The sequence below is a fragment of the Ambystoma mexicanum genome, chromosome 5q (genome assembly GCF_040938575.1).
Source record: "Ambystoma mexicanum isolate Mex_15411 chromosome 5q, UKY_AmexF1_1, whole genome shotgun sequence".
Classification (NCBI taxonomy): domain Eukaryota; kingdom Metazoa; phylum Chordata; class Amphibia; order Caudata; family Ambystomatidae; genus Ambystoma; species Ambystoma mexicanum.
This window is the reverse complement of record NC_090933.1, coordinates 94,560,476-94,586,973: the sequence shown is the minus strand read 5'-3', so window position 1 is coordinate 94,586,973 and position 26,498 is coordinate 94,560,476. Positions and strand designations below refer to the sequence as shown.

At 46.1% G+C, this 26,498-nt stretch overlaps 1 protein-coding gene across 7 annotated transcripts in view; it reads right to left on the bottom strand.

Annotated features, from left to right (window-relative positions):
- Positions 1 to 26,498, bottom strand: part of BRD9 (bromodomain containing 9) — a 1,136,180-nt gene that overhangs the window by 1,066,746 nt on the left and 42,936 nt on the right. The gene's annotated exons all lie outside the window — the stretch shown is intronic.

The window sequence follows — 26,498 nt, the reverse complement described above, 5'->3', positions numbered from 1 at the left end:
AGAATTATGTTTAAATTAAAATTCTAATCAAAGCTCTGTTTCTATCACATTGTGATATTTGGTGCGAGCCTCTCCTCTTGACCAATGTGGTTTTTGTTTCATACTGCATGACTTAGTGACCAGGTCTGCATTTTGCTGGATAGTCTATAAATTAATTGTAAATCAAAGTTTATTATCTTGCCTTTTTGTGATTTTGTAAATGTGTTGATGAATTTTGTTAGTGACAGTATTTAGGTGGAGGTTGTTCTGTGTTAAATTTGGTATAATCAGTTTATATATTCACCTCACCACTCTCCTTTTCTTTTTCATAATTTGTGTTGACATTTTGTTGTTTTTTATGTTGGTAATGTGACATTTTTTTTTAAAAAAAAAGATTACATTGTACACCTATTGAGGTTGTATGATTTTTAAGAATAGAATGAAATTTGGTACAATTAAATAAAATAAAATATATATATTTTTTCTAATTCTATGGTCCAGAACTGTGATTTGGTCTGAGTCGTGAAGTTGCACACCCTTAAGGGGACTTTGTAAGTATTTATCTCATCAGAAAAGGGCGAAAGTGAGGCGCAGGATCTCTTCTGTAACGTTTTCATATCTGTGCGAGGGGCGCGGTCCCGGCCTCAGTTCCAAAAAAACCCCAGTCCTCATCTAGTTGTATAGTCTATACATTACACACACATACATAAAGTGCTTTGGCGTTTTTACAAGATATCTTAGCTATTTTGGCAAATTATCATGGATATAATAAACATACCTACAACATCGCTAATAAAGACCTGCTCCAAGCCGCATAACGCAAGCTACTTTTTGACTTAAGTGTACTACCAAATCAACACCATCACATTCTTCACCTCTAAGTGCAGTAGAGGGTGCCATTTCTGCATCCAAGTCAGGGGCAATCCCAGAATCTGTCAACCAGCCATTCAATATAAGTACCTGTAACCTATCAACAACATTGTGTTTGATTGAGGTGTCTGAATATCAAGAGGGTATGTTTGTGATTAGATACAATTCTCATTTTCTTTTTTTAATTTTTAAGATTGATTGTAATATGAATTATTGGATAGATGAGATTTTTTCTTTTCCCTTGAAAAGAATAATTGTTGTAATATGGATTTTCCTGATGCTTGTTTTATGTGTAAGGTTTTGAAAACCATATGACTATTTTAAAAAAAAAAAGAATAAAAAGAAAAGAATCACAAGCCTGCTTAACCAAGTTAGTAGCGGTCACGAATGGCGTAGCTGAAACTGTGAAAACCCTATCCAAGTTCCCTTTTAAGAATCCTCACACCAGACAGAGCAGGATATTCCACACTAAACAGCCCTAGATTCATTGGTGTTCTCCAGCCACTTTCCAGTCATGTGATGGGCCCGAACACAACACCCACTAAAAGGAATCCTATGTGTTAGAAACAAAAATGTCCTTGTGTAGCTTTCCCAACTAATTCAATGCAACCCCTACTATATCTGCTGGCTATTCAGTGATAATGATTGTTTTTTTGTGATAGAGGTCTTGTTAAACCGTACTGGCTGGTTTAATTCACTTTGTTTTGGGGCCCCTGGTCAGACCTTACGGCTACCAGTGCAGAGGGGCCTTACCCCCATTTGAATCTATTGTAGCACTACTTCCAGCTTTAACGAAAATAGTACAGTGGAGATCTTGTTTTCCCATTAAGTAAAGCCCAGATTTGCAGGTGGCATGGGCAACTTTATGTTTACCTTTTTGGGAGTGGGATTCATAGCTGCCCCCTTTCTTTGCAGGAAACCCAATTTTAAAATCATTCAAATTCGATCCGTGATCAAAGTACTAACTACAGCATTGATCCTATTTCTTCTGGGAGAACGCTGAATAACTCTTTAAACTCTCCCAAAGGAGCCAAAGTTTCATTACTTACCCTCAACAATGTGGAATACTTGTTCTTAAGCTAGGGATTGGGCTCTTTTAGCTTAATTACTGTGGGCTTCTACGGCCTTCTACATTATAAGACCTGTAATTTGACCCATGTTCGTTCTCAGTGGAGGAGCTCCCACAACCTTGCCTAATTTGTAAAACTTGGGGTTGCACCCTAAGTAACCTAGGATAATCCAGACGAGGACCCCTTTCTCACTGTGCTTTAGAGAGGCTAAGCTTCACCTCACGAGGATGCCCAGCAAGGCTAAAACATGTGTATGGGGTTGCAGATGATACTCTTGTTCAGAGAAAAATTGCCTAGCATTTCGGTGCCGGACTGACCTTGTCGGTTGGACCAGACTGATATGTAAATGAATATTCTCCTCTTTGAAGGGTCCAGCTAGTTAAAATGTGATTGTCGACCCTCCTGAGTGGAAGAAATTCCATAGAACAGGGTTTCAGTAGAGAGGCTCCCACAACCTTGCTTAATCTGTAATAATGTATGCCTCCTCTCACCACCCTCCCCCTTTAGGTTAAATGTAATAGCACTTAAATGTATCTGTGTAGATTCTAAACGGTGCCGAGTGTGCCTTTTTGGAAGCTAACTGAAATATATTATAGGGCGGTGACGGCCGCCCTATACCTAAGGTGAGTCGGACTCCCATAGGAACCCCTTAAAATTCTATTGTTAATAACTTTTGATTCGAGTAACAGATTTGACTGAAATTTAGAAAAAGTGATTAAGGACCCGCAGACCCCCACAGACTGCAAAGTTCTGTAAAGATTCTTTAACTAATAAAAAAAGTTGTTAAAACACATTTTTTTTTCCAAAAGTGCAGCCTACTTCCCATTCATTTTCCCATGGACAAACTAGGTAAATTTGTGCCAAAGCGCACAGCCCAAACCGCTGGACAGATTTAGACCAGGTCCGAACTTGGGCACGAAGCATTGACCTGCGAACCATGCGTGGTTTTAGGTTATTCCGTGCAGTAGTTATTTAAATATTTGACAGAGAAGGGGGTGCCCCCTTCTCATAAATAGACTGCTATATCTCTGGTATTTACCCAAAACTGGGTGTTTTTAGAAATGAAACAGCCGCCATCTTGTTATCCTCTCGATGCGAGAGATAACCGCTGCTATAGCTGAGGATATGGGGAAATGAAGCGCAAGAAAAAAGCCATTTGCAGATCAAAAAACATACAAATGCAATCAGGCTAGAGGTGGGGCGGGGTGTGGCTAGAGGGCACCAAGTAAAATTTGGGGATTCGAGGGGGTCTAGGGACTGAGTTTGGAACATAAAGCTTTCTGTAGCCTCAGCTACAACCTCGAATAGCCGACATCTCAAAGCAAACTGCGTCACAGAAAGTGTGTGTTGTGGGGGGAGCTGGCACAGATGAGGGGGCCACTTGGTGAGGGTCTGGGGGCAGGAAAGCATTTTATTCCAGCTCTTTTTCCGATATTGACAGCTATATTCGGGGCTCCAAAGGACTATGGATAGCCGTGGGTAAGAGTAAAAAAAAATATATTTTGACAGCTTTAGTGACGTCGGGGGTGAAAAATTGATTGCCGTCCAGGTCTCCCATCAATGCAGTAACCAAGACAGACCCTGCTTAGCTTCAAAGTGAGTAGGGGCCCAGCCTCCTCAGGCCATGTTGTGGGATAAATTAGCCAAAGTTACAAGACCACTTGGAGAAACGTGCTGTCCCTTTCCTTGCTTTGAAGCTAAGCAGGGTCGGTCCCGGTTACTGCATGGATAGGTGACCGAAAGGGCATCCACATTTTTTTTTAATGTAAACTGTGCTACTGTCATCTTTGAAAGTTTTGCACTCAGACAATTTTTTGCCTTTTGCTGAATTGCATTCTGGTATTTGTAGTTTCCCAGTCAAGATGGGGGAATAATGCCACATTTATACACTGTTTGCCTAACATAGTTCTATAAGTATTTATATATTTGAGCGACACTATGGTATGTGTACTTTTCAAGTTAAGCCAGACATGGGGGTGAGGAGGGGAAATGATGAAAGGGCAAGTAAGTCATGAGTATTTGCCCACGATGTGGCAAGAGTTTGCAATCCTAGACACTGGCGCCGTTATATTCCCATGATTGTGGCTGCTTTTCAGGGCACCAGTAAAGGACAGATGTGGGTGGACAGTAACTTTTTTTCATAAGGTGGACACAACCCCTCAGGTTTTTATGTGGTTGGCAAGCTTGCTCAAGTGTTTGGCTACCAGGATTTTACTCAGGCTGCCATGTTCCCAGTGCAGACGCTTACCCACAACACCACAAGCACTCGTTTCAAATTGGGATTTTGTTTTCTATGGAATATTTCACTACAGATTGCTGGGTTTAAAAAGGTGAGCACCTTTTATACGTTACCAGCATATTTATTGGAAGATTTCCTCTCAGGTTATTTTTTTGGTGTTCATTACTTATTTTTTTTAAATTCCAATGCTATTTTGCCTTGGGCACTTTCTTCTAAGGAGAAGGTCAATTGAACTACATTTATATTTTTTACTTTAAAATATATGGTCACGATACCACCAGGGGGCGCGGAGCATGGCAGTCGTGTAAGACTTGCGCTCCTCCAGCCCCGCAGCGCCTAGCGTGCAGTCCCTATCCCCGGCCGGGATTTTCGTTGAAGCCCGAGAGGACCAGCCCCCTGGGCGGCCAGCTCCACCGAGGCCGCTGCCCAAGGACCAAGCCCAGCGCAGCCCTGGGCCGCGGAGCCAAGGGAAGGCCCTCTGGAGGAACGCCCGCAGCCGTGTGCTGCCCACGCCTGGGACCACGGGCGCGCTACATCTAGCGGCTCCATCGCCCCCCCCTGGGGATCGGGGTAAGGGCCGGAGTGTGGGGGGACCCCCCCACACCTACAAAACACGCCAGGAGACCCGGCGCAGGTGGCGACGCTCCCGCGCCCATAGCCCTGGACGAGCGGCGGGGTGTGCCAACCCCCGCTAGACAAAGAACCGTGGGAGCCCAGCAGGAGACGAGTCCACCATCCGAGCCCCCCACTCACCGGCATCAAGCAAACGGAGGCCAACTTCGACGACGTCCTGAAGAGCGGCCCAGCAGAGCGGAGTGGGAGCACCCCCCCATCTGGAGCCCAGGGTGGAGCGGCCCCCACCAGAGATCCACAGGGACGCCGGCGAGCTGGCCCATTGCGTGCTGTGGACCCCGGAGGAGCCCTGCACTGCCGTGCCATCGCCCTCCCCTTAAAACACATTGGGGGATAGAGCGGGGGGGCCGGCCCCAAAGCGTTGCCCTGCCCAGAGGACTCCATGAAAAGAAGGTGAGGAGACGGAGGGGGGAAGTAGACCACGGAGAAAACAGCGTGGGGCGCCACCCCCCCCTCAATCCCCCTGGCCTCCACCTGGGATACTACCCTTTCTCCAGCTCCCCCAAAATAAAGGACAAGGCGGCTTTAACCCCACCAGAGCCATCACACCTCCCTCCGCCTACACTGCAGAGGCCTACAACTCCAAGCAGGCCACAGCCTCAAATCTTGGAGGCCAGAGACTTGACACCCCAACAATGTAGAGGGGCTGGGGCCGCCCCTCCCCCTGAACTCAGATTCCCACGGGCCCGCCCTGTCGAGGGCACCACACCAAGAGGCACCAAAAAGAGCGACATCCTGGAGCGGCCTCCAGCCACCGAGGCAATCGTTTCCCTTCAACGCTTTCGCCGTGCACAAACAGCCTCGAGTGAGGCCCACGGAGCCACCATGCCCTCAGGCAGCGAACCCCACCTCCGCAGCGCTAATGAAGGATGACCTCAAGGACATCCTCCAGGAAATCAAAGCCATTCACACCGACATACAGGCCTCTATACTGGACCTCAGAGGAAGAGTGGACACCTTGGAGGAAAAAATGGAAGGAATGGAAAATAACCACCTCCAAACAGACCCGTTGGACATGAAATATGAGGCGAGGCTAACAGACCTTGAAATGAGAGAGGAGGACATAGCTTTGAAGATGGATGACCTGGAAAATAGGGAACGCGGTAATAACCTACGCATAATGGGCGTTACCCAGCAAAGAGGAGAGACGGTGGTCGATGTGGGGAGGAAAGTTCAAGGTCTGATTAACCAACTCTTTACATTAGAAGGGGGCAAGGAAGTCCAGCTTGAAAGAGCACACCGAGGAGGAGGGGGCAGAGGAGGGGGCCCAAGGTCCATTGCAGGGACGTCATTTCACCAAAATGCCAGTGGTAGCGGAAGTGACATCACACAACCTTTGACCCCTGATGACAGGAAGCGATGTCATTTGACCCCACCCTGAAGTGATATTGCGGAAAGCGATGGAACACGACTTTTCACCCGTTGACAAAACAGGAAGTGGCATCACATAGCATTATACACTACGAAAAATATGGTTACCATATTACTATAATGTGATGTACATTTCATACAAGAATGGATCGAAATATGCATAGCTAAGATCAGTGTGTATAGGCCCATATTACCAAATTACTGTGAATGCAAGCAGACGTCCATGACCAAATGATAATGATGTGTTATTATATAGAACTTACGCTTAAGTGCTTTATATAGAAAAAATATACACCCAATATCACCCAACCCCTACTCATTTATCGACCTCAGAAGGATGAAAGGCTGAATTGAGGCGTTTAAGAACAGACTACATCAGTGACAGAGTTTAGCAATTATTGTATAGAATTCCAGAAAGACACATTATTTGGTATTCACATTCTTTCTTATTTAGGGTCAGTGCTGAAAGTGTTAGACTTGTGGCTCTCCTGTTCTTATTTTTCTTCTTTTTTTAAGGGGCCTGAACAAGAAAGCCAGCAACCCCAGAAGTAAAGTGCCACTTGGTGCATTACCAAAAAAAAAAAAAAAAAAAACACTTCTTTTCTTCTATTTTTTTTCTTTTTTTTTTTAGAGGTCGCAAGGGAGAGCACAGATTTCGCAAGGGAGACCTCAGAGGTCGCAAGCGACCTCTGGCGACCCCTAAATGACGTCCCTGGTCCATTGTGGTACGTTTCCTCCGGTACAGAGAGAAAATGGAGGTCCTGGAGAAGGCAAGAAGGCTTGAGAGCTTCATCTATGAAGGGGATACAATTAGGATTTACCAAGACCTGTCTACTCTCACGCTCATCCGCAGAAGGGATTGTCGCCCGCTCACCCAGTGGCTCACCAGCCAGGACATAAGATACAGATGGTCGTTCCCATTCGCCTTCTCCTTCAAGCGAACTGGTGTAGACTACAGGGTGACTAGTGGCAAAGAAGCCACGCAAGTCCTCCAAGTGCTCAAGGGCGTTGTTCCGGAGGAGGGAAATGATGAAGAAGGCATACAAGCATGGCCAGAACCCGGGAAACAACCAGAGGGCCCCTGGTCCACAAAGAAGAAAAAAAGGGCAGAAGAAAATTCAAGAAGCCCAACACCCCCATGTCGCAGGCGGGGGAGGACTAGGCGAATAAAGATTTACCTTGAAGGTATGCAAGGACTCCAGTTTGGCAATCCCGGCCGGGGGCACAGAGTTCACTGAGAGACCTGCGGGGTACGGATTCACACTCATCCTGGTGGCTTGCCCGTTGGCAGCCGTCCCGAATGGGGAAGGGAGGGGGGTTGGGATAGAGGACCTCGGGCCCAGACCGAATCCAGCTCCAAAAGGGAACAGGGCATCTCCCACAGGACCGGGGAAAAGATGAACTCAAGGCAAAGGGTCAGACCTTTTGGGCATCCAGCCACACTAAGAGAGGGGGTGTCGGAATCATACTGCACAGGAACCATAAACTGACCGAGGTATCCCAATGGGGAAGGGAGGACGGGAGAGCCGTTGTAGTATCAGGCAGTCTACATAACTCCAGAATTACCTTAGCTGCTATAACGTGGGTCAGATGGGATTCATACAAGAAGCCCTTCCTGAGGTGCTGACCAGAGCGGAAGGGCTCCTCATCCTGGGGGGGGTGATTTGAATATGTGGGCGGATCGGGAGTTGGACCATAGTGGTAAGGCTATCCCACCAGGCAGTGGAGGGGGACGACCAGGTGGAGGGCTTCGGGACTTAATGTGGGAGCGGGGACTGGTGGACATATGGAGGGAGCTCCATCCAACGGGGAGGGGATACATCTTCCACTCAGCAGTCCATGGTAAAAGGACTAGAATAGACTACCTATTTACGGAGTACCAGTATTTGAGCAGAATGGAGGCCTCGGAGATTCGCCCAGTTACTTGGTCGGACCACGATCTGGTCTGGGCTGACATTGGCATATCGGGCCTAAAACCCAGGGACTCCCCATGGAGATGTAATGACTTTCTCCTTAGGAATGCGGCCTTTAAAGAGGAGATGATAACGGCGATCAGAGAATACTTCTAGCTAAATGATACCGGAGAAGTCGCCCGGGAGATAGTATGGGAGGCGGTGAAGGCAACCTGGAGGGGTAGGTTGATTAGCGAAGGGGCCTCCAAAAAGAGGGAGAGGACACTCCTGGCCCACAGGCTGAGGTCCGAGATTCTCACACTGGAGAGATCTGAAGGAAAGGGGGAGGCGGAGAGGGGAAGGGACCTGGGCATTGCGAGAGGGAAGATGCAAGACTTGAGGGAATTAGAGATGGGAAAAATAGTAGTGGGACTCAACACCTACGCCAAAGATATTATGAAAAAGGCGACAAGGCGGACGCCATGTTGGCAGCTAAACTCCGAGGTCAACGGGCTGAGAGATGGGTGACAAGAATTGTAAGCGGGGAAGAAGGGGAAAGTTTAGACCCAGAAGGCATAGCTGAGAGATTTGCGGGCTTCTACGAAACCCTATACGGGAGGAACGGGGGGGCAGAGAAGGAAACACTTGATGCATACCTCAGTGGGGTTACTCTCCCCTCCCTTCAAATCCCAGAAGCAGCCGCCCTGGACGCCCCGATAACCGAGGAGGAGGTAGTCAAGGCAAAATCAGGCCTGAAGCTGGGAAGGGCCCCGGGAGAAGATGGGTACACTACAGGCTTTTACAAGGCCTTCTCGTGCCACCTAGCAGGATTCCTGGCAAGTCTATTCTCGAACATCATGACCACAGGGAGGGCACCCCCATCATTTGGCAAAGCATTAATTACTGTGATTCCTAAGGAGGGGGAAGGACCCGGCAGACTCGTTCCTACAGACCGATCTGCCTCCTGAACGTGGATGCAGAACTATTCACCAGGATCATCGCCACGAGGATTGATGGCAACATGCCGGGGTTAATCCACTCTGACCAGGTGGGCTTCATACAGGGGAGGCAGGGGGCGGACATCCTTCGCAAGACCCTGCATGTCATGAGGGAGGCGGCACCGAAGGGGGACAACCCGGTCCTGGTATCCATTGACGCTGAAAAGGCGTTTGACCGGGTGGACTGGAGGTTCTTGCACGGGTTACTTGAGAAGCTGGGTTTTGGGGTGGGGATCAGACGAGCCATTAAGGCCCTATACGCCGCCGCTTCTGCTAGAGTCACAGTCAACGGTCACCTGTCATGCATATTTGCCCTCCAGAGGGGAACGAAGCAGGGCTGTCCCCTCTCCCCGCTCATGTTCGCCATGACCATGGAGATCCTGGCAGAATACCTCAGAGGTTCCCAGATGGTACGTGGTATCCACATAGGCAACCAAACCTTCAAACTAGGCCTCTACGCAGACAATATTCTGCTACACCTGAGGGAGCCCGCTAGATCGGTCCCTGCCGCCTTGCAGGTCATTGAACAGTTTGGTCGCTTCTCAGGCTTCAAGGTAAACATAAGCAAGTCGATGATTTTCCCCTTTGCCCCAGATATGGAAAGGAACCTGGCCGAATTGATCCCCCTGGGTCTCCAAATCTGCATGGAGGGCATAAGATACTTGGGGATTAATATTGTAAGACCCAACGAAGATCTGAGCCAGGCGAACTACCCCCCTCTGTTTGAAAACTCTTCAGGGACATGGAGGGTTGGGCGAAGGGGCAAATATCATGGATGGGAAGAATAAATGCCATAAAGATGAACCTCTTCCCCAGGGTGCTATATGTTTTCCAGATGCTTCCGCTGGAGGACCCGGAATCTTACCTCAGTGAAGCCAAAAAAAGAATCACTAAATTCATATGGCAGGGCCAAAGACCCAGAATAGGATATGAGAGCCTCACCCTCCCGAAGGAAAGAGGAGGAGTAGCCCTCCCAGACTTGCGAACATACCATAGAGGAGCCCAGTTTAGGGCGTTGGCCCCACATCTCAGGGAGGACCCCAACAAACTATGGGTTTATCTTGAAAACTTTTATCTGTACCCAGTCACAGTGGGTGAATGGTTATGGGTTCCTATGAAGAAGCTACCAAATAAAATTAGGGACAACCCCATACTTGGAACAATGTGGAAAGCCCTGACAGGGCAGGGAACTAGAGACAAGGTGACCACATGGCCCTCACCACTGCGCCACATTTGGTCCACGCCAGTCCGAGAAGAAATTCCAGGCCATGAACATTACCAGTCCTGGTTCGAAGGTGGACTAACCAGAGTCGGTCAGTTGGTGAGGGAGGACACCTACATAACCATTCAGGAGTTCGAGGAGGCCTTGGGAATTGGTAGCCTCTCCCCGCTCCTATATTTACAACTCAAGGGTGTACTAATGAAGCCAAATCTAAAGCCCTGCATACAAAGAAAGCTTACCCCTGTTCAAAAAATCCTAGACTCCCATGTATAAATGAAAGGACTCATCTCCCTCGTTTATGGAGCCCTTATGATCCCCCAAGAGGGAACAACCAAAGGCCTTAGAAGGAAATGGGAGAGGGACCTGGGCTGTGGAATAGGAGAGGGTCTGTGGTGACGCATCTGCAGTAGGGCTGTTCAAGACATCCATCTCCTGCCAATATAAGACACATGCCATCAAACGTATTCATAGGTGGCAGTACGACCCGATCACTCTCTCTAAGATGTTCCCAGACTTTGACCCTGTATGCTGGCACGGATGTGGGGAAAAAGAGAACTACTGACACATGTGGTGGTCATGCAAGATGGTTCAAGCCTTCTGGTCAGAGGTCCTGAGGTGGCTAAAGGAGGCGGTAGAGGAGGTTTACTCACAAGATCCTATCCTGTTAATGTTTGGTCTGCAGCTAAGGGATGATCACTGGGAAAAACTCCTGGACCTGACACACTTGCTTCTCTTGGCAGCTCGTGCCAGAACATGGAAGAGGGCCGCCCTTCCATCGAGAAGAGAGTGGGTAGCGGTGGCCAAGAACATTTATTTAATGGAAAGACTCACAGCGGCGATACAGGGCTCAAGCGCTCAGATAGAGATAGACTGGCTACAATTTATGGAGGTATTTGGCCGTGCAGAGGAAACGCACGGATAATCACAGGGTCCCATGACCCGGCCCGAAACCACCCTTAGCATATAACACTTTGCCTAAGACTTTGGGGAGTCGGCTAACCACTGACGGCCGTTGGCCCGGTCAGAGTTGCCCCAGAAGACGCTCTAGGGAAAAGCTGGTTTTGCGTCCCGAGACAATGAGTTCAGGGGTAGGGGGGGTTGAAAACTTCAGGGGATTTATGGTTTGTTTGAGGTGTTATGATGGGAACCTGCCCAAAAGTTTACATGTTGTAAAAGTTCCCTGTTACCATTAAATACCAATAAAAATTGATTAAAAAAAAAATATATATAGTCACTTACTGTGCATATATTCATGGGTGCCAGCTTTTGATTTTTCGCTATGGGGCAAAAGTACCTGGGTATACGTTATTCTTGGAGCTGGTAATTTTTTACCCTTTTCCGTGCTGCTTAAATGTGGTTAGTTGGGGTTGTGCAATGTATCACAACAGTAACCAAAATATCAGCCATAAAACAAAGGGCTTGTAGCACGCTACTTAACCAAAGTATGTGATCCTCGGCCAAAAATGTATTCTTACTGCGCATTGAGCAAAAACATTGTTAGTTCAGAAAGCCTGCAATCTTTTATACACAATGAAAAAAATAGATATGTTTACAACTACAGTGGGTTTCCCATCCATGCAGTAACCGGGATCGACCCTACATAGCTTCCAAGGGAGAAAAGGGGCAGCCCCCTCAGGCCATGTTGCCTAATAAATGAGCCCACCTTACAAGACCAAGAGCAGCATGGCCTGATGGGCCGGATCCTTACTCGCTTTGAAGCTAAGCAGGGTCGGTCCTGGTTACTGCATGGATGGGAGACAGTCCACAGTCCCGAATTCTGTTTGTTTTCCTAGTTTTAAATATCTCATTACACACAGCAGCCACAGAGACCATTGTATTGCCTTTAGCTGAATTGTAGTCTGATATTTGTAGTCTCCAAGCCAAGATGTGGGGAATAATGCCACAATTGTACACTTTTTGCCTAACATAGTTATATACAGATTTATATATTTGAGTGGCACTATGGTTATGTGTAATTTTCAAGTTATCTTTATAAAGCACAGAATTATTGAAAGCCAGACATGGGGGTGAGGAGGAGAAATGATGAGGGCAAGTAAATCATGAGTATCTGCCCACATTGTGGCAAGAGAGTTTGCAATCTTGTCCAGTTATTTTCCCCCTAATTGTGGCTGCTTTTAAGGGCACAAGTAAAGGACACGTGGGTGGAGAGCGTAACCTTTCTTCAGAGGGCGGATGCAACCCCTTTGGGTTTTTTTGAGGTTGACAAGCTTGCTCAAGTATTTGGCTACCATGATTTTACTCAGGTTGTCATGATCCCAGTGAAGACGCTTACTCACAAGACCACAAGCACTTGTTTCGCATTGGGATTTCATTTTCCAGGGAATATTTCACAAGCACCTTTTACACTTTCTTTAACAGCATATTAATTGGAACATTTCCTCTCTTGTGTTATTTTTCTGGTGTTCATTACTTTTTTTCAATCCAATGCTATTTTGTCTTGCCCACTTTCTTCTAAGTGGAAGGTCAAATGAACGACATTTGTATATTTTCCTTTAAGATATATGTTCACTTACTGGGAATATACTCATAGGTGCCAGTTTTTGATTTTCGCTATGGGTGCACGAAGTACCTGGGCATATGTTATTCTTGCAGCCGGTCATTTATTTCCTTGTTTCTGTGCCGCTGAAATGTGGTTAGTTGGGGTTGTGCGATGTAGCAGAACAGTCACCAACAGACTGGCCATAAAACAAGGGGCTTGTAGAACGCTGTTTAAACTAAGTGTGTGGTCCATGGCAAATAATGTGATGTTATGTTATGTGAATTTGTAGAGCGCAGCGTACGCCAGAAGGCATCTTGGCGATAGGGGGTAAGAAAGAGAGAAGAGATTCAGGGAGAGCTAGAAGAGAAGAATCTTCAAAGCACGTCTGAAGGCTAAATGTTTGGCAGTAGCATGGAGAGCACAAGGAAGTAGGCTCCATGCTTTGGCTGCAGCCACTGAAAAGGCACGGCCTCCCGTTCGAGTGCGTTTAAGACGGGGAACCAGAGGAGTAGCGCAGACTGGGAGCGCAGTGGACGATTTGGCACATAGTGAGTAAACTGCTCCTGCAAGTATTCAGCTCCCACCTTGTAAAAAGCCCAGTGAACAAGACACATATATTTGAAATGGATCCGTTGTTCAATGGGGAGCCAGTGTAGCTGAAGCAGGAGGGGGAACATGTGCTAGCGTGCTGGCGGGCGCAATATTACGCAAGCAGCACCGTTTTGGAACATTTGGATCTGATTGAGCAGATAGTGTGGTTGGCCGAGGTAAAGTGAGTTACAGTAGTCTACTGTACTAAGGACCAATGCTCAAACCACTGGGGCATGAAACTGGCCAGGGATGAAAGGAAGAACCTTTCTTAATGTCCGCAGTTTAAAATGGCCGGCTTTGCAGATGGCCCCCACTTGTTCAGACATCATCAAAGATGAAGAGAACTTAACACCCAGGATTCTCACCGTAGGAGACGGGAGAGGGAAGGGGCCAAGAGACGTGGGCCAGAAGTCCGGGGTCCAGTAGTTGAGGGGGGTATTTGTCCCTACCACCTGGACCTCTGTTTTACTGCCATTAAGCCTCAGAGAATTGGTAGCAATCCACGCACCTAAATCTTCAAGGCAGTTCCTGAGACAGGCTGCACTGTCGGGCCGAGAGAGATCCAGACGTACCAAGATTTGCGTGTCATCAGCATAGGAATAAAATTGAAAACCGTGAGATAGAATGAGAAGGAGCAGAGGCCGAATATAGATATTAAAGAGGATGGGCGACAGGGCCGAGCCCTGAGGCACTCCACAGAACAGCGCAACTGATTTCGAACAGTAGGGAGGCAGAAAGACCGATTGAGAGCGGACGGTCAGAAAGTCTGCGAACTAGTTCAGCACCTGGCCCCCTAGGCCCGCGTCCAACGGGATATAAGTATAGAATGATCAACCGTGTCGAACGTGGCCGAGAGGTCAGGTAGTAGTAGGGCACCCACCCCGCCCTGATTGACTAACTGGATGAGGTCATCGAATACGTAATTAAGAACTGATTTGGTGCCTCTCCCAGGACGAAAACCGGATTGAAAAGTATCAAAGTAACCTGAAGACTCCATATATGAAGAGAGGAGGGGAGAGACCAAAGCCTCCAGTGATTTCATCATGGCTGGGAGAAGAGAGATGGGGCAGAAATTTGCCAGAACAGTAGGGTCCAGAGAGGGCTTTTTCAGGAGCGGCAGCACCCGGGCGTGTTACAGGGAGCCAGGTATCACCCCCTCTTGGAATGATGTGTTAATAGCAGTAGTAATTTCAGTGATAATATCAGGGGAGATGGCTTTAAGCACATCTAAAGGGATGGCATCAGCGGGAGATGCTGATTTGAGACCCTGAATGGCTTTTAGAATGTTCTGTTCAGAGACTACCGGAAAAGTAACCCAAGAAGCAGTGGGAGTAGAAGGGTCAGAGAGGGATGCACTTTTATCTGAGGCATCTAGTTTGACTTTGATGTCTTCGCATATGGCAATAATCTCAAGATGAAAAAAGGAGGAGAGAGATTCGCACAGAGCTTGTGAGGGCTCGATAGATGGACCAGAGTTGGAAGGCGTAGATAGAGATTGCACCAGCTCAAAAAGTGCCTTAGGCTTGTTGACAGCGTCCACAATGTTCCTGCTAAAAAAAGTATGTTTAGCAGCTAAAGTGGCTTTTTGATAATTTGCGAGAGCACAGCGAAAGATTGCTCTCATGTCGTTGGTATAGCAGGCCCTCCACTTGCGTTCCGCTTGGCGGCATCCAAGCTTGAGAACTCTAAGCTCGTCCGAAAACCAGGACTCGGACACATAAGTGCTTCCTTTACCAAGTTTGGCTGGCGCAAATTGGTCTGCAAAGACCAGGGAGGACACACCTAGGTTCTGTAGCGTGCAAGATTTAGGGGGAGCACAGTGAGAGAGGAGGGAAGCAGAGAGAGCAGAGAGAATGACTTTGCGCCAGTTCCTTTTGAGGGTGGGCGGCTTAGAAAGGCGGCTAACAGGACTGGGAAGCACCACCGTAAAAGAAATCAAATAGTGGTTAGACCAAAGTACCGGATAGGAGGAAGTGACGGTAATGAGAGACTTGGAGGCACAAATAAAGTCAAGTATATTGCCCAACTGATGAGTGGGTGCTTGAATCAGTTGAGAAAGATTCAGCGACAGAAAGAGTTCAACCTGAGTCGCCAAGGTAGAATTGGCAGGCAGGTTGAAATCTGCTAGCACCCATAGATTAGGGTGACTGACTTGGAGAGCCAATACCAAATCAGGAAAGTCAGTATAGAATGTAGCATCAGCCCCAGGGGGGCGATATACCAATAGGACAGTGAGTGTCGTTGAGGCCGATATAGATATGGTGACAAGAAGACATTCGATCTTCAGTGAGTGAGCTGGTATGAAATAAGACATTTTGAGGGAATCATTTTGTATAATACCCACACCCCTGCCAGGATGTATAGAGGGGCGATCAACATGAATAAAACCTTAGTTACAGGCAAGGGCTTGTACAATGGAGGGGCCCGAGGAGTCACGGATCCAAGTTTCAGTGAGAAACAGTAAGTCAGGCTGAGTTGTAGCTATCAGATCGTGGCAGTCCAGGGCATGCGCGACCAATGAACACTTATTCAGTAAACTGCAATGAAGCAAGGGAATGGTAGTACTGGGGGAGTTACTAGGTGGGTTGTTAGTTTCCCGGATGGCCGATGCCGGTACCGCTGCAGGAAGGCTTTTGCAAAAGCCGACGGGCCAAGTGGTTTCAAGGGGTGCTAGGGAGATGAGAGTATTCCAATCAGACCTCCTGGCACATACCTAGCACAGGCGGGCTCACCTTAAGCGTGCCTTTGGTGCGCTGGCGGCACACCCGCTGCGCGAGTGGAAGCCCTCACACATTTAATGTCAGTGGATGTCACGTGGGAGCGGGGGAAGTCGGCGAAGCCCTGCCTCGTGGGCAAAGAAAGAGGACTACAGTATCGTGTCCCCCGCGGTCGGGTTACAGCTCAGGAATAATGCACTGACCACGTAGCAATGCGTTACTGTGCATTGCTGAAAAATATTGTGCGTTCTCAAAGCCTGCAGCCTTTTATACATAATGCCACTGTCAAAACCAGACAAAATCAGTTTGTGATTAATGAACTTTTTTGAGCAATGTGTTGCATGTGTTTTAAAATATAGAGTGGACGTGACCACCGGCTATGGCCGAAGGCCATGGCTAGTGGTCTAGTAGCGTTTTAAAATGGTCAATAGGCACAGCCAAAGGCTGTGCCCACTGACCACGGCCGAAGATCATATTAGTGGTCTGGAAGCTTTCTAAAAATCTATGAAATAACAAAACCCTTGAAATTCAAAGAAAAAAACGATAGTTGCAGGGGCATTAAGGTAAGAACTTAATGCAACTAAACCCCTGAAATTCTGCTAAAGCTACCTTAATTTTGCGCCCCCTGTTGCGCAGCCTATGACCACAATGATGACATCACAGATCACATCAATGTTGACAACACTAATTACATTGTATACAACCTGTTACATCAATAATGGAATTGAACATAACATTTATAAGTTAGCTCATGAAAACTTTGATTACCTAAATAACAATTTAGGCCGTGGACTTGGCCATGACAAAGGCTGGGGTCACTGGCCAGCACCAAAGGCCATAGCTAGTGGTCGGTTAGTGTTCAGAAATACCAATGTGCATGGTTTACAGCCATGCCTATTAGCCCATCACAGTTTTAAAATATACAGTGCGCAACATTGAAATCTGTAGTCAGTGGCCATGGCTAAAGGCTATAGCTAGTGCCCATTAATATGTTATAATATACAGTCTGCGCAGCCAAAGGCCGTGGCCACTGGCTAATATTGTGTAGAAGACCATGGCTAGTGGCTGGTTAGTGTATACAATATACAGTGTGCACGGCCGAAGGCCATCGTTTATTGCATTTTATTATCTTAAAATATACAGCAGACATGGCCAAAAGATGTACAACCTTCTCTAGGTCAAAATCCATGGCCCATTTATATGTTAGAATATATAGTGTGCACAGCCAAAGATTGTGGCCACTGGCCAGTATTGTGCTAAAGTCCATGGCTACTGCCTGATCAGTGTATATAATATACAGTGGACACGGTTGGAAGCTGTATTCAATGGTAAATGCCAAAATCTATGATTGGTAGCCTGTTAGTGTTTTAAAATATTCAGTGCACAAGGGTTAAGGTTGTAACCACTGTCCATAACTGATGGCCATGACTAGTACCCATTCATGTGTTAAAATATATTTGGCCATGCATACTAACCATGGCTGAAGGCCATGCTTAATGCCAGTTACTGTTGTAATGTAATTAGTAATGTCATCAGTGATGTGATCTGTGATGTCATCATTGTGGTCATAGGCTGCGCAACAGGGGTTGCAAAGTTAAGGTGGCTTTAGCTGAATTTCAGGGGTGTTGTTGCGTTAAGATCTCACCTTAACATCCCTGAAAATAAATATGTACATGTTGTTTTTCTTACTTTTTAGTATTTTGACTAAAAGCATCTGTGTTGTTTAATACATTACCTGTGTGTATAATGACTTGCTTGACAATCTCTTGTACATGTCAATTGTACTTTGCACCAAACTCACTGGTCCCCTTAATCTAAGCCTTAACCTCAGTCTCGTTGCCAAGATAGAGTTTGGTTAAACTTCTGTGGTAAATCTTTACAGGTCCGCTAAGGATGGCTTCTTGGAACACTATAGCAGAAATGTTTCTGAAAGACCTCCCAACATTTTTCACTTTGATAGAAGGCATGCGCAAGACTGACATTTACCTCAATGTAAGTGGCAGGGATGCAATCAAATCCAATCTCCCAATTTATAAATAAAACTGAATTAAAGTCTCCCAACCAGGCGAAGGGATAATATATGAATGTGTCCATTTATATAGTGAATCATGGCAGGTGTTATTGCTACCGTGATCAATGGTACTTGATTTATTGACCTTGTAAGGATGAAAGGCTAAGTCAGCCCTGCCACAGGATACGAACTTGCTACATTTATGCTGTCCCCTTATCAGAGAATAGCACTTTACTTGTGAGATATTTACCAGTGGACAAGGGTTGCAACCAAATAATGGGGCACTCCCAAATGGCTCCTTACTCCAGATTCTCCCACTTATTAGGGATGGCTCTGATAGCTATATTTGTGATGTCGAATTTGAGGAGTTATATGAAGAAAGAGAATCCTGTCAGCAAGTAAATGGTGCGAGAAATTCATGGTGGCAACAAGTAAGAAAAAAGTGATCAGAGTTCAAGGTTGTTTATTGAACAATGAATTCTGTATGCAGGCTGGAAAAACCCTAACCTAAATCTACGATGGGGGCAAGCGTCAACCATCAAATGAAAAACAAGGCAGTCCTAGAGGCGTTTTGTCAAAATAAAAAAGGCCTATTCTAAGAAACCTATTGCCAAACCTTACAACGGTATCTGGTCAATCCATCGAACACCAAAGCATCCAATACCAAACCATCGAATTATATGCAACGAAATTTCATTCCATCGAATAGCCATTTTGTTGTATATGATTCGATGGATCCATCGAAATTAGTGGGGTTAGGGTTGGGGCTAGGGTTAGATTAGGGGTTGGGTTAGGGTTGGGGTTGGGGCTAGGGTGGGTTAGATTAAGGGTTACATTAGGGTTAGGGCTAGGGTTAGATTAAGGGTTACATTAGGGTTAGGGTTGGGGCTAGGGTTAGATTAAGGGTTACATTAGGGTTAGGGTTGGGGCTGGGGCTAGGGTTAGATTAAGGGTTACGTTAGGGGTGGGGTTGGGGGGCTGAGGAAATTTCAGCACTGGACAGCTCCATGTAACGTTTTAAAGTTAAAAAAAAAAGCATTGAAATGCTATCTTTTACATGTAAGAGTTCATTTCCATTGACACCAGTCCATTTATATTTTCGATGGACTGGTTTAGATGGAAAGGCACTTTTCCACGTTAAAGATAGACTGTCAATGCTTTGGCATACGATGCATTTTTTTAGATGCTTTGGTATGTTGTTCCTTTTTTTCCCGACGGAGTGACTATAAACCCCTTACAAATAATACAAAATAGGGTGTGGGATTGTTCTCAAGAAAAGAAAGACGTGTTCGCAAATAATATGTCAGGATGCGGTAGTCTGGGCCTCCCCTCCCCACGTTTTGTGCACGGTGTAAGATGGAGTTTGGAGCACAGTATAGTCTCGGGCTTCTCTAGCACGAGAAGACCGTTTGAATTACATGAACATCTCTTGCCTTCAAGGGCCTGACGTGTTCAGCTTATCAAAACAAAAGTTCCTTTAACAAATGCAAGTTTGTTTCCAAAGTTCACTGGGCGATGGGTTCACCTCTGGGTCCCCCTCTTCTGGGTGCTGACCCTTCTATCTTATTCCTCAATTTATCGGTTAGTTATTTTATTACTTGACGTTTGGATGATAGCTCCACCCCTGGATCTCCCTCTGCCGGGCTTGGACCCCTCTTAACAGGCGGCACTCAGGTGATGGCTTCACCCATGGATCTCCCTCTGCCAGGCTCGGACCCGTCTTGACTGTCACTACTTGGGCGAGAGCTTCACCTCTTTTACATCTCAGCCGGATCTCCCTCGGTTGGACTCGGGCCCTTTTCTTCTCTTTAGTGGGATTCACTTCCCTTGTTTTCTCAATGCCTTTTCAAACAGGTCATAGTGGACATTCCTCTGTCGGGCTCACGTCTGTCAACACTTTGTTTCTCTGGGCTTTATACTTTGCCCCTCTCGACAGCATCCTCACTCCTGCTGACTTCACATCCACAATTCAATGTTGGTGGGATTAGTTTCCCTTTCTTTCACTTAGTTTGTAGATCAAAGTCTTTCAATTGTACAGGGATTTTGCCTGACCCTCAGTATGACCACTTTGACCTATTCCACTGGACCTACTATGGCCTTCTGGTATCTGTTTCTCTCATAGGGGGCTCGACCAGGGTGTCTTGAGTTAGCACCCACGTGGTGCCAGTTTCACTCTGCAGCTGGTCTTCCCTTAACACTTTATGGTTCTTTTACAGTTCCTTGAACTTGGTTCAAAACTTGCTACTTTGCGATTATCAATGAACACAGCCCGGTTCTTATCGGCTCTCCCCTCGACTCACCAGCTGTGATGAACTGCTTGGCTTTCCTCTTCATTGGAGTCAAGGCCGGTAACACTGTTGGAGGAGTTTCCCCTTGCTCCTGTTCATCGGCGTAGGCTTGCCCTGTGTACCCTTGATATCAGCTGCAAGACACTTGTGCTATTGTTCGCGGTTTTAGGCTTTCTTCCTTGAAGGTTCTGCGTGTCTGGGACGAAAAGGGCAAGATCACTTCTCTCCTCGCCACCTTCTCGGTTCATACCGTCTTTATCCTTCGTTTGAACTGCTGCAACCGATTAACCGCCTCGTTGTGCTTTCTGCCGTGCTTGCCTTGTTCGTCCTGTGCTCTCTGACTCTACTTGTTATCCCTGTGGGAAAGGGCCGTCGGGTGTGTGCGATTCTGATCAATCGCCTGACTTTGCCTGACCCTTATATCGGGACATGTCAGGTACACAGGTTTATTACCAGTCCACCGTTTTCTACATTGTGGACAAATGTGGGTGTCGGAAAAGGGAAGAGGTAGAGTTTGTACATGTCAGATGGGGGAAGGTTTGTGGAATAAACAGAGTAAGAACACAAGGAATTGTGGGAATCCAGAGTGTTTTATCTGAGCCGGTTGAGAGTGTGGTAAACAATCGGAGGTACGTGGAGAAGAACGGTTCGAATCATTCCAGTAGGAATTAGGAAAACAAGGATTCTAGGATAGGTAGTTTCTGGGAGCAAAGGAAATTGGGATCCTATGGGATTGGTTATATACAGAGGAGTTGCTGGCTTTCAGAAGAGGACGTTTATTGGATTGGAGAGAGGTCGATTTTGTACAGCCTATAAAGGCTTCATAGATCTCGTCTTCCTTGTCCCTCTCTCCTGTATAATACTGCGTCTCACCTGGGGTATCCCCACCCAAGTATGACCCCAAGTTTCCCTACACAGGTGATCCTCAAGCGCTCGTCCATCCCCAGGGTTGGGAGCGGAGGGCGCCAGCCCTTCCCTGGCCACCTGAATAAGGCATTCGAGGTCTCATTCAGAGAATACCTTCAGGTTTCTCAAAATGGCAAATCGTGCCCAGATAGGCGTACCTTCTACATAGCTCTCTTTCACGGATGGCGAGAGAGACGCAGACAACATTTTACCCTTCTTGCTTTGTAAGGGGCATTTTCATTACGACCCTGTGGTCAGGGTCCTGAGGTAGTAGTACTACTACAAATTCCCTCAAGCTCACCAGGCTCTCGAAGTGGTAGTCATGGAAGAACAGTTAAAGCCTAACTCAAACAATTTGAAGTAGGGTGGTTTACAAGTACAGCCCACGCTTTTTGTTAGATAACCAGATAAGAGAGGTCCCACAGTATAGCTGTATACATATATAATATTTATATTTAGAATGGGCAAAGAGAAAATCAACATACTAATAAGTAAAACTCTGTAAAACAAATAGTTCACAAAGTAGCAAAGAATCATGTCTTTCTGTTAAATAAGAGTTCTATTTATAGCCATAATTAGTCAAAATTCTTCAAGAAAAAAATAAACGCCAGTAACAGTTATGTAAAAGCTTTTTGGTTAAGGTAGGCAAGTCCACAAGGCACCAAGAAGGATTGCAAATAGAGGCAGCCTTTGGCAGGAGATCATTGCATCAGTCTGAAAGTGCTTCCAAGGGGCAGTTCCTAAAGTTTCAGTGAAGGGAGACCCTCAACAAGAGTTTGAAGGTGAAGAGACCCAGGGATAAAAAAAATAAAAAGCAAGTGCCCACCAGCAATGAAAGAGGGGGAGGAGAGCAATACCCTAGGACCTGCAGTTGGCAACTTTCCAGAAGCAGTTGCAGTGCACGTTTTTTCAGAGACCGAGAACTCCAGCGACGGCACACAAATGCAGATGGAACCCCCTCTGATCCTTGTGAAGGACCATTACTCAAGATTTGGAGATTCCCGGGCAGGGGTTGGGTCCAAAATGTAGACAGGGCTGCGGTCAGCAGTTGCCAGTACTCAAGGAAATCCATCATTGCCCTGGGACATAGGATCGACATTCTGCGGAGGAGGCCGTCTTGGCAAAACCCGTAAGAGCGATAATAAAAGAGAATTGGATAGGAGCCAACCATGGACCGGGAAAGCAGGTTTGCAGGGCGGCCGTAGGAATAGAGGCAGCATGCCCTCTGGAGCTTCCCAGGTGAGGAGAGACTGAACCAGAGCATTGCTTCGGGGTCCTGTGGAGAAGATTCTCAGGTCAATACAGCTCATAGTCTTCAGAGTACTGGCAGCAAAAGAGCACCTGCTTCTGGGTTCGGCAATGCTGGGATGGTCTGAAGCTTCAGGGAGTTTAGGCCTTCTAGCAGGAATTGAGGATCAAGTTGTTCCCACCAGGTCATGGGAAAGGAGAGATACAGAGGGCCTAGTTTTTTAAATTCACACACAATATGAGTAATAAAGAGATCAGTTTTTTGATCTTTTGATTCATGTGGAACATGACATGTTGAAAGTAAGACTGTTTCATAAAGCAACTGATAGGAACTCTCTCTTACATTTCCACAGTCACCATGCTAAAACACACAAAAGAGAATATTCCATTCAGTCAACTTCTGAGGCTAAAGAGGAACAGCGCTGAAGTTGGCATCATTTGGGGGTCACCAGGGGTCGCACCTGCGACCGATGAGGTCTCCCTTGCTAAAAAAGTACAAAAACAAGTTTTAAAATTGAAGCTCCTGGGCTGTGGCCAGTGCCATGTGGTTCTTGGTTTATGGGATGGCTGGTTTTTTTGTTCAGGCCTCTTAAAAAACAGGGGGTTCCACAAGTGTAACACTTTGAGCAATGACACTAGATAGAAAGAATAGGGATAACCAATTATTTGTCTTTCTGGAATTCTACATAATAATTGCTAGACTCATGAAAGGTTTATTTCAGACACACTTCAGGGGATGAGTCACTGATTTAGTTTGTTCCTAAACTCCTCAAATCCACAAGACAAAACATTTCAAAAAGCATTTAGAGTAGAATAAGCATCCATTTCAGACTATGTATTTTGCTTTTCGCAAGTTGCAGTTGTAGCATTTTCTTTCTGCGGTTGGTTCTGTTGCGACAATCACAAGACATTCCATCTCAGTGTCCTCGGTCACTTGACAAAATCCTTCTGCCTAAAAGCTTGTGTACAGTGTAGAATTGTTTGACCATAGGAAATAAATAGGCCCTTGATTTGTTGTAATGTGTCCATCTTTCCTATCTCCATGGCATGCTGTTCAGGATGTTTGTTTGCATGTATGAGGTAACGAGTGCCCAGAGTACGGGATGCCATGCGAGTGTGCTGCTTTCCCTGCGCTACTCTACATTTTTTAAATACAGAGTTATGAACCTTCCCCAATGGTATGTATTTTGCCATCCTCTGAAGCCTGAAAAGTAGATCCACGCAAGCTTGACATGTGGCCATCTTTGCACCAGACCTGCAGATGAACTGGCCTGCTGTTAAATCTCAGTTACCAGTTTAATGGTATCCACTACAGAGTGTAATTTGCTTTCTGACTTTGAGAACATTCAGACATGTAATTGCCCATTTTACTATTGCCGGTAAGATAGCTATAGCCGGTAATATAGCTCAGTGGGTTGATCGCCCGCTGAAGCGATGTGTGTGATCTGCAGGTTCGAATCCCGGCAAGGCCAACTCAGCCTTTTATTCTTCTGGGGTTATTTAATGAGTACCAACACAGGTTGGGTGATATTGTATGTATATTTGTTATATATAAAGCGCTTACGCGAATGCTCTATATAATAACACATAATTATCAGTTGGCCTTGGACGTCTGCTTGCATTCACAATAATTTGTTAATATGGGCCTATACGCACTGATGTTAATGATACATATGGTGATCAGTTCTTATATGAACTGTATATCACGTTACAGTGATATTGTAACAATATTTCCCGTAGTGTGCTTAGCAACAATGCTATGTGATGCCACTTCCTGTTTTGTCAAGGGGTGAAAGGTTGTGTTCCATCGCTTTCTGTGATGTCACTTTGGGGTGAGGTCCAATGGCATCACTTCCTGTGATGTCAGAGGTCAAGGGTCGTGTGATGTCACTTCCGATAGCCCTGGCATTTTGGTGAAATGAAATCCCTGAGAAGAAGCTGAAGTAATGAAAACCAAATTCATAAATGGGGGTTACCAGAGAAAATTGGTAGGAGACTCAGCCAAAAGGGTGTTATATTACGATCGAAGGGCGTTATTAGAGCCTAACAATAATGATAAAAGTGAATAGAAATTTGTATGCGTTACCACCTTTACTGATTTATCCTTTAAGATACAGAGAATTATTTAAAAGTATTGGAAGGAGTGCTTCAATAAGAATGATCTCGGCATAATAAGCCCATTGATTGCCCTTGAAAAAATATAAACATTGAAGGACTGGTTAGAAAAAATGCTATCACTCGCAAAATCAAAAACACACGGCAATCAGCTTCGTATCACAAACCAATGGGGCCTAGCCCGAGTCCAAGGACATTACCCTTGTGGTAAATGTTTTGTTTGTGTATTAACTTCGCCCAAGAGATTGATTTAGGTTTTAGAGCTGCCTGGTTACAATGACTGTTCACTAAATCTGAAACCAAAAATGTTGTTAATTTAATTACATGCCCAGGCAGGTTGCAGTATGTAGGTAAAACTACCCGGTAGGTACTGTAATTGAACACAGGAGCTGCATTAAAAATAGTATTATGACTGCTCCACTACTTAAACACTTTTCAGAGAAAAAACATAGATTTATTACATTATATTGGACAGTCATTCTGAAAGTGCTGGGGAGCAATCAACACCATTGCCAATTTAGAACAACATTTATTTTCAGAATGGGAGTGTGTGATGAACCTGATGGAGTATCACCAGTTTCCTGGTGGTGTCCTCCTCCATGTGGCCAGGGGACTTCAGTCATGACCTGATTCTGTCCCTAGGAGCGGCTACACGAGAGAGGATCACATAGTGGCGGGGCAGGATTGGGGGGGTGGGGTCTTGTTGGAGACAACCTCCGGGGAGATGTCATGGCTTCATCGGGTAAGACATGGTATCCCACATTTTATACTGACAATACCCCTCACATATCTAATACCCTTGTGACCTATTGTTATACACCGACTCCTTCTCACATTCCCCCTACTATTCATCTAAGAATCTTTCACTATTTAAGACAACTAACAATGTCTATTCAAGTCTTCCAAACCCAATTCCGAAATCTGGACCAAAGTATTGGGCCAAAGAAGAAGAATCGAGCAATGCAGAAGGAGGAAAGCCCCAAGCACAGTGAGCATTCTAGTGTTTATTCATGAACACCTGTGCCCGGGAAGTTTAAAAGGCAAGCGAAGCAGAACATCAATGCCTGTTGCTGGCAGGAGATGTCTCTCTGTGAGGTCGAGGAAACCGAAGGGATAGTACCAGTGTGGTGGAGCAAGGCGGCTCACCCGTGAAGAATTGCAAAGTCAAGACAAGTTTCTTTCATCAACATTGGTGTGGGCCAATAAAAGCATATGGAACTGTTGAGTGTAGAACTTGGGAGAACCAAGAGGAGTCCAGAGGAAGTGAACCATCCTCTGGAGCAAGCACCATATCCTTGCAGAACTTCCTGTTGACAGACAGTGGTTATTCTTTTTGTGAATAGTTTCCCAAACCTTCCAAGGTTAATGACATTTCCTGTTTCACCCAAGATTTTTGTTTCAGTGCGAGGGTCAGAATAGAACTTTGGACACATGAAGGTTTTCATTTTGAACATTCTGGTGCAGACAAATCCTTAGTCTTGGTTCAGGTATGGAAATTTGTCTTAGAGCAGGGCCAGAGAGGCATTTCCGCAACCCCTTTTATTTTGAATAAAAGTCTTGAACCAAAAACATGGCTAACGTGTTCAAGTTTCATTAGTTGCTGAGGTCTGCTGAGGTATGGTCTGCTGAGGGGTCTGCCTTCTGTTGCCTTCCGTGCTCGACCAAAGTCCATTTGCCCTGCTGTTTGAAGTGGAGGAGGAGCGAACCTAACAAACCCTCTTTACAGACGTGGAGCATCCATGGAGCTCTGAGGGGTCTACCTTCTGTTGCCTTCAGATGCAACGGATCGAAGTGTCTTTAGTCTCCCAAATCCTTCCAGGTACATCCTCAATTGTGAGTGACAACTGT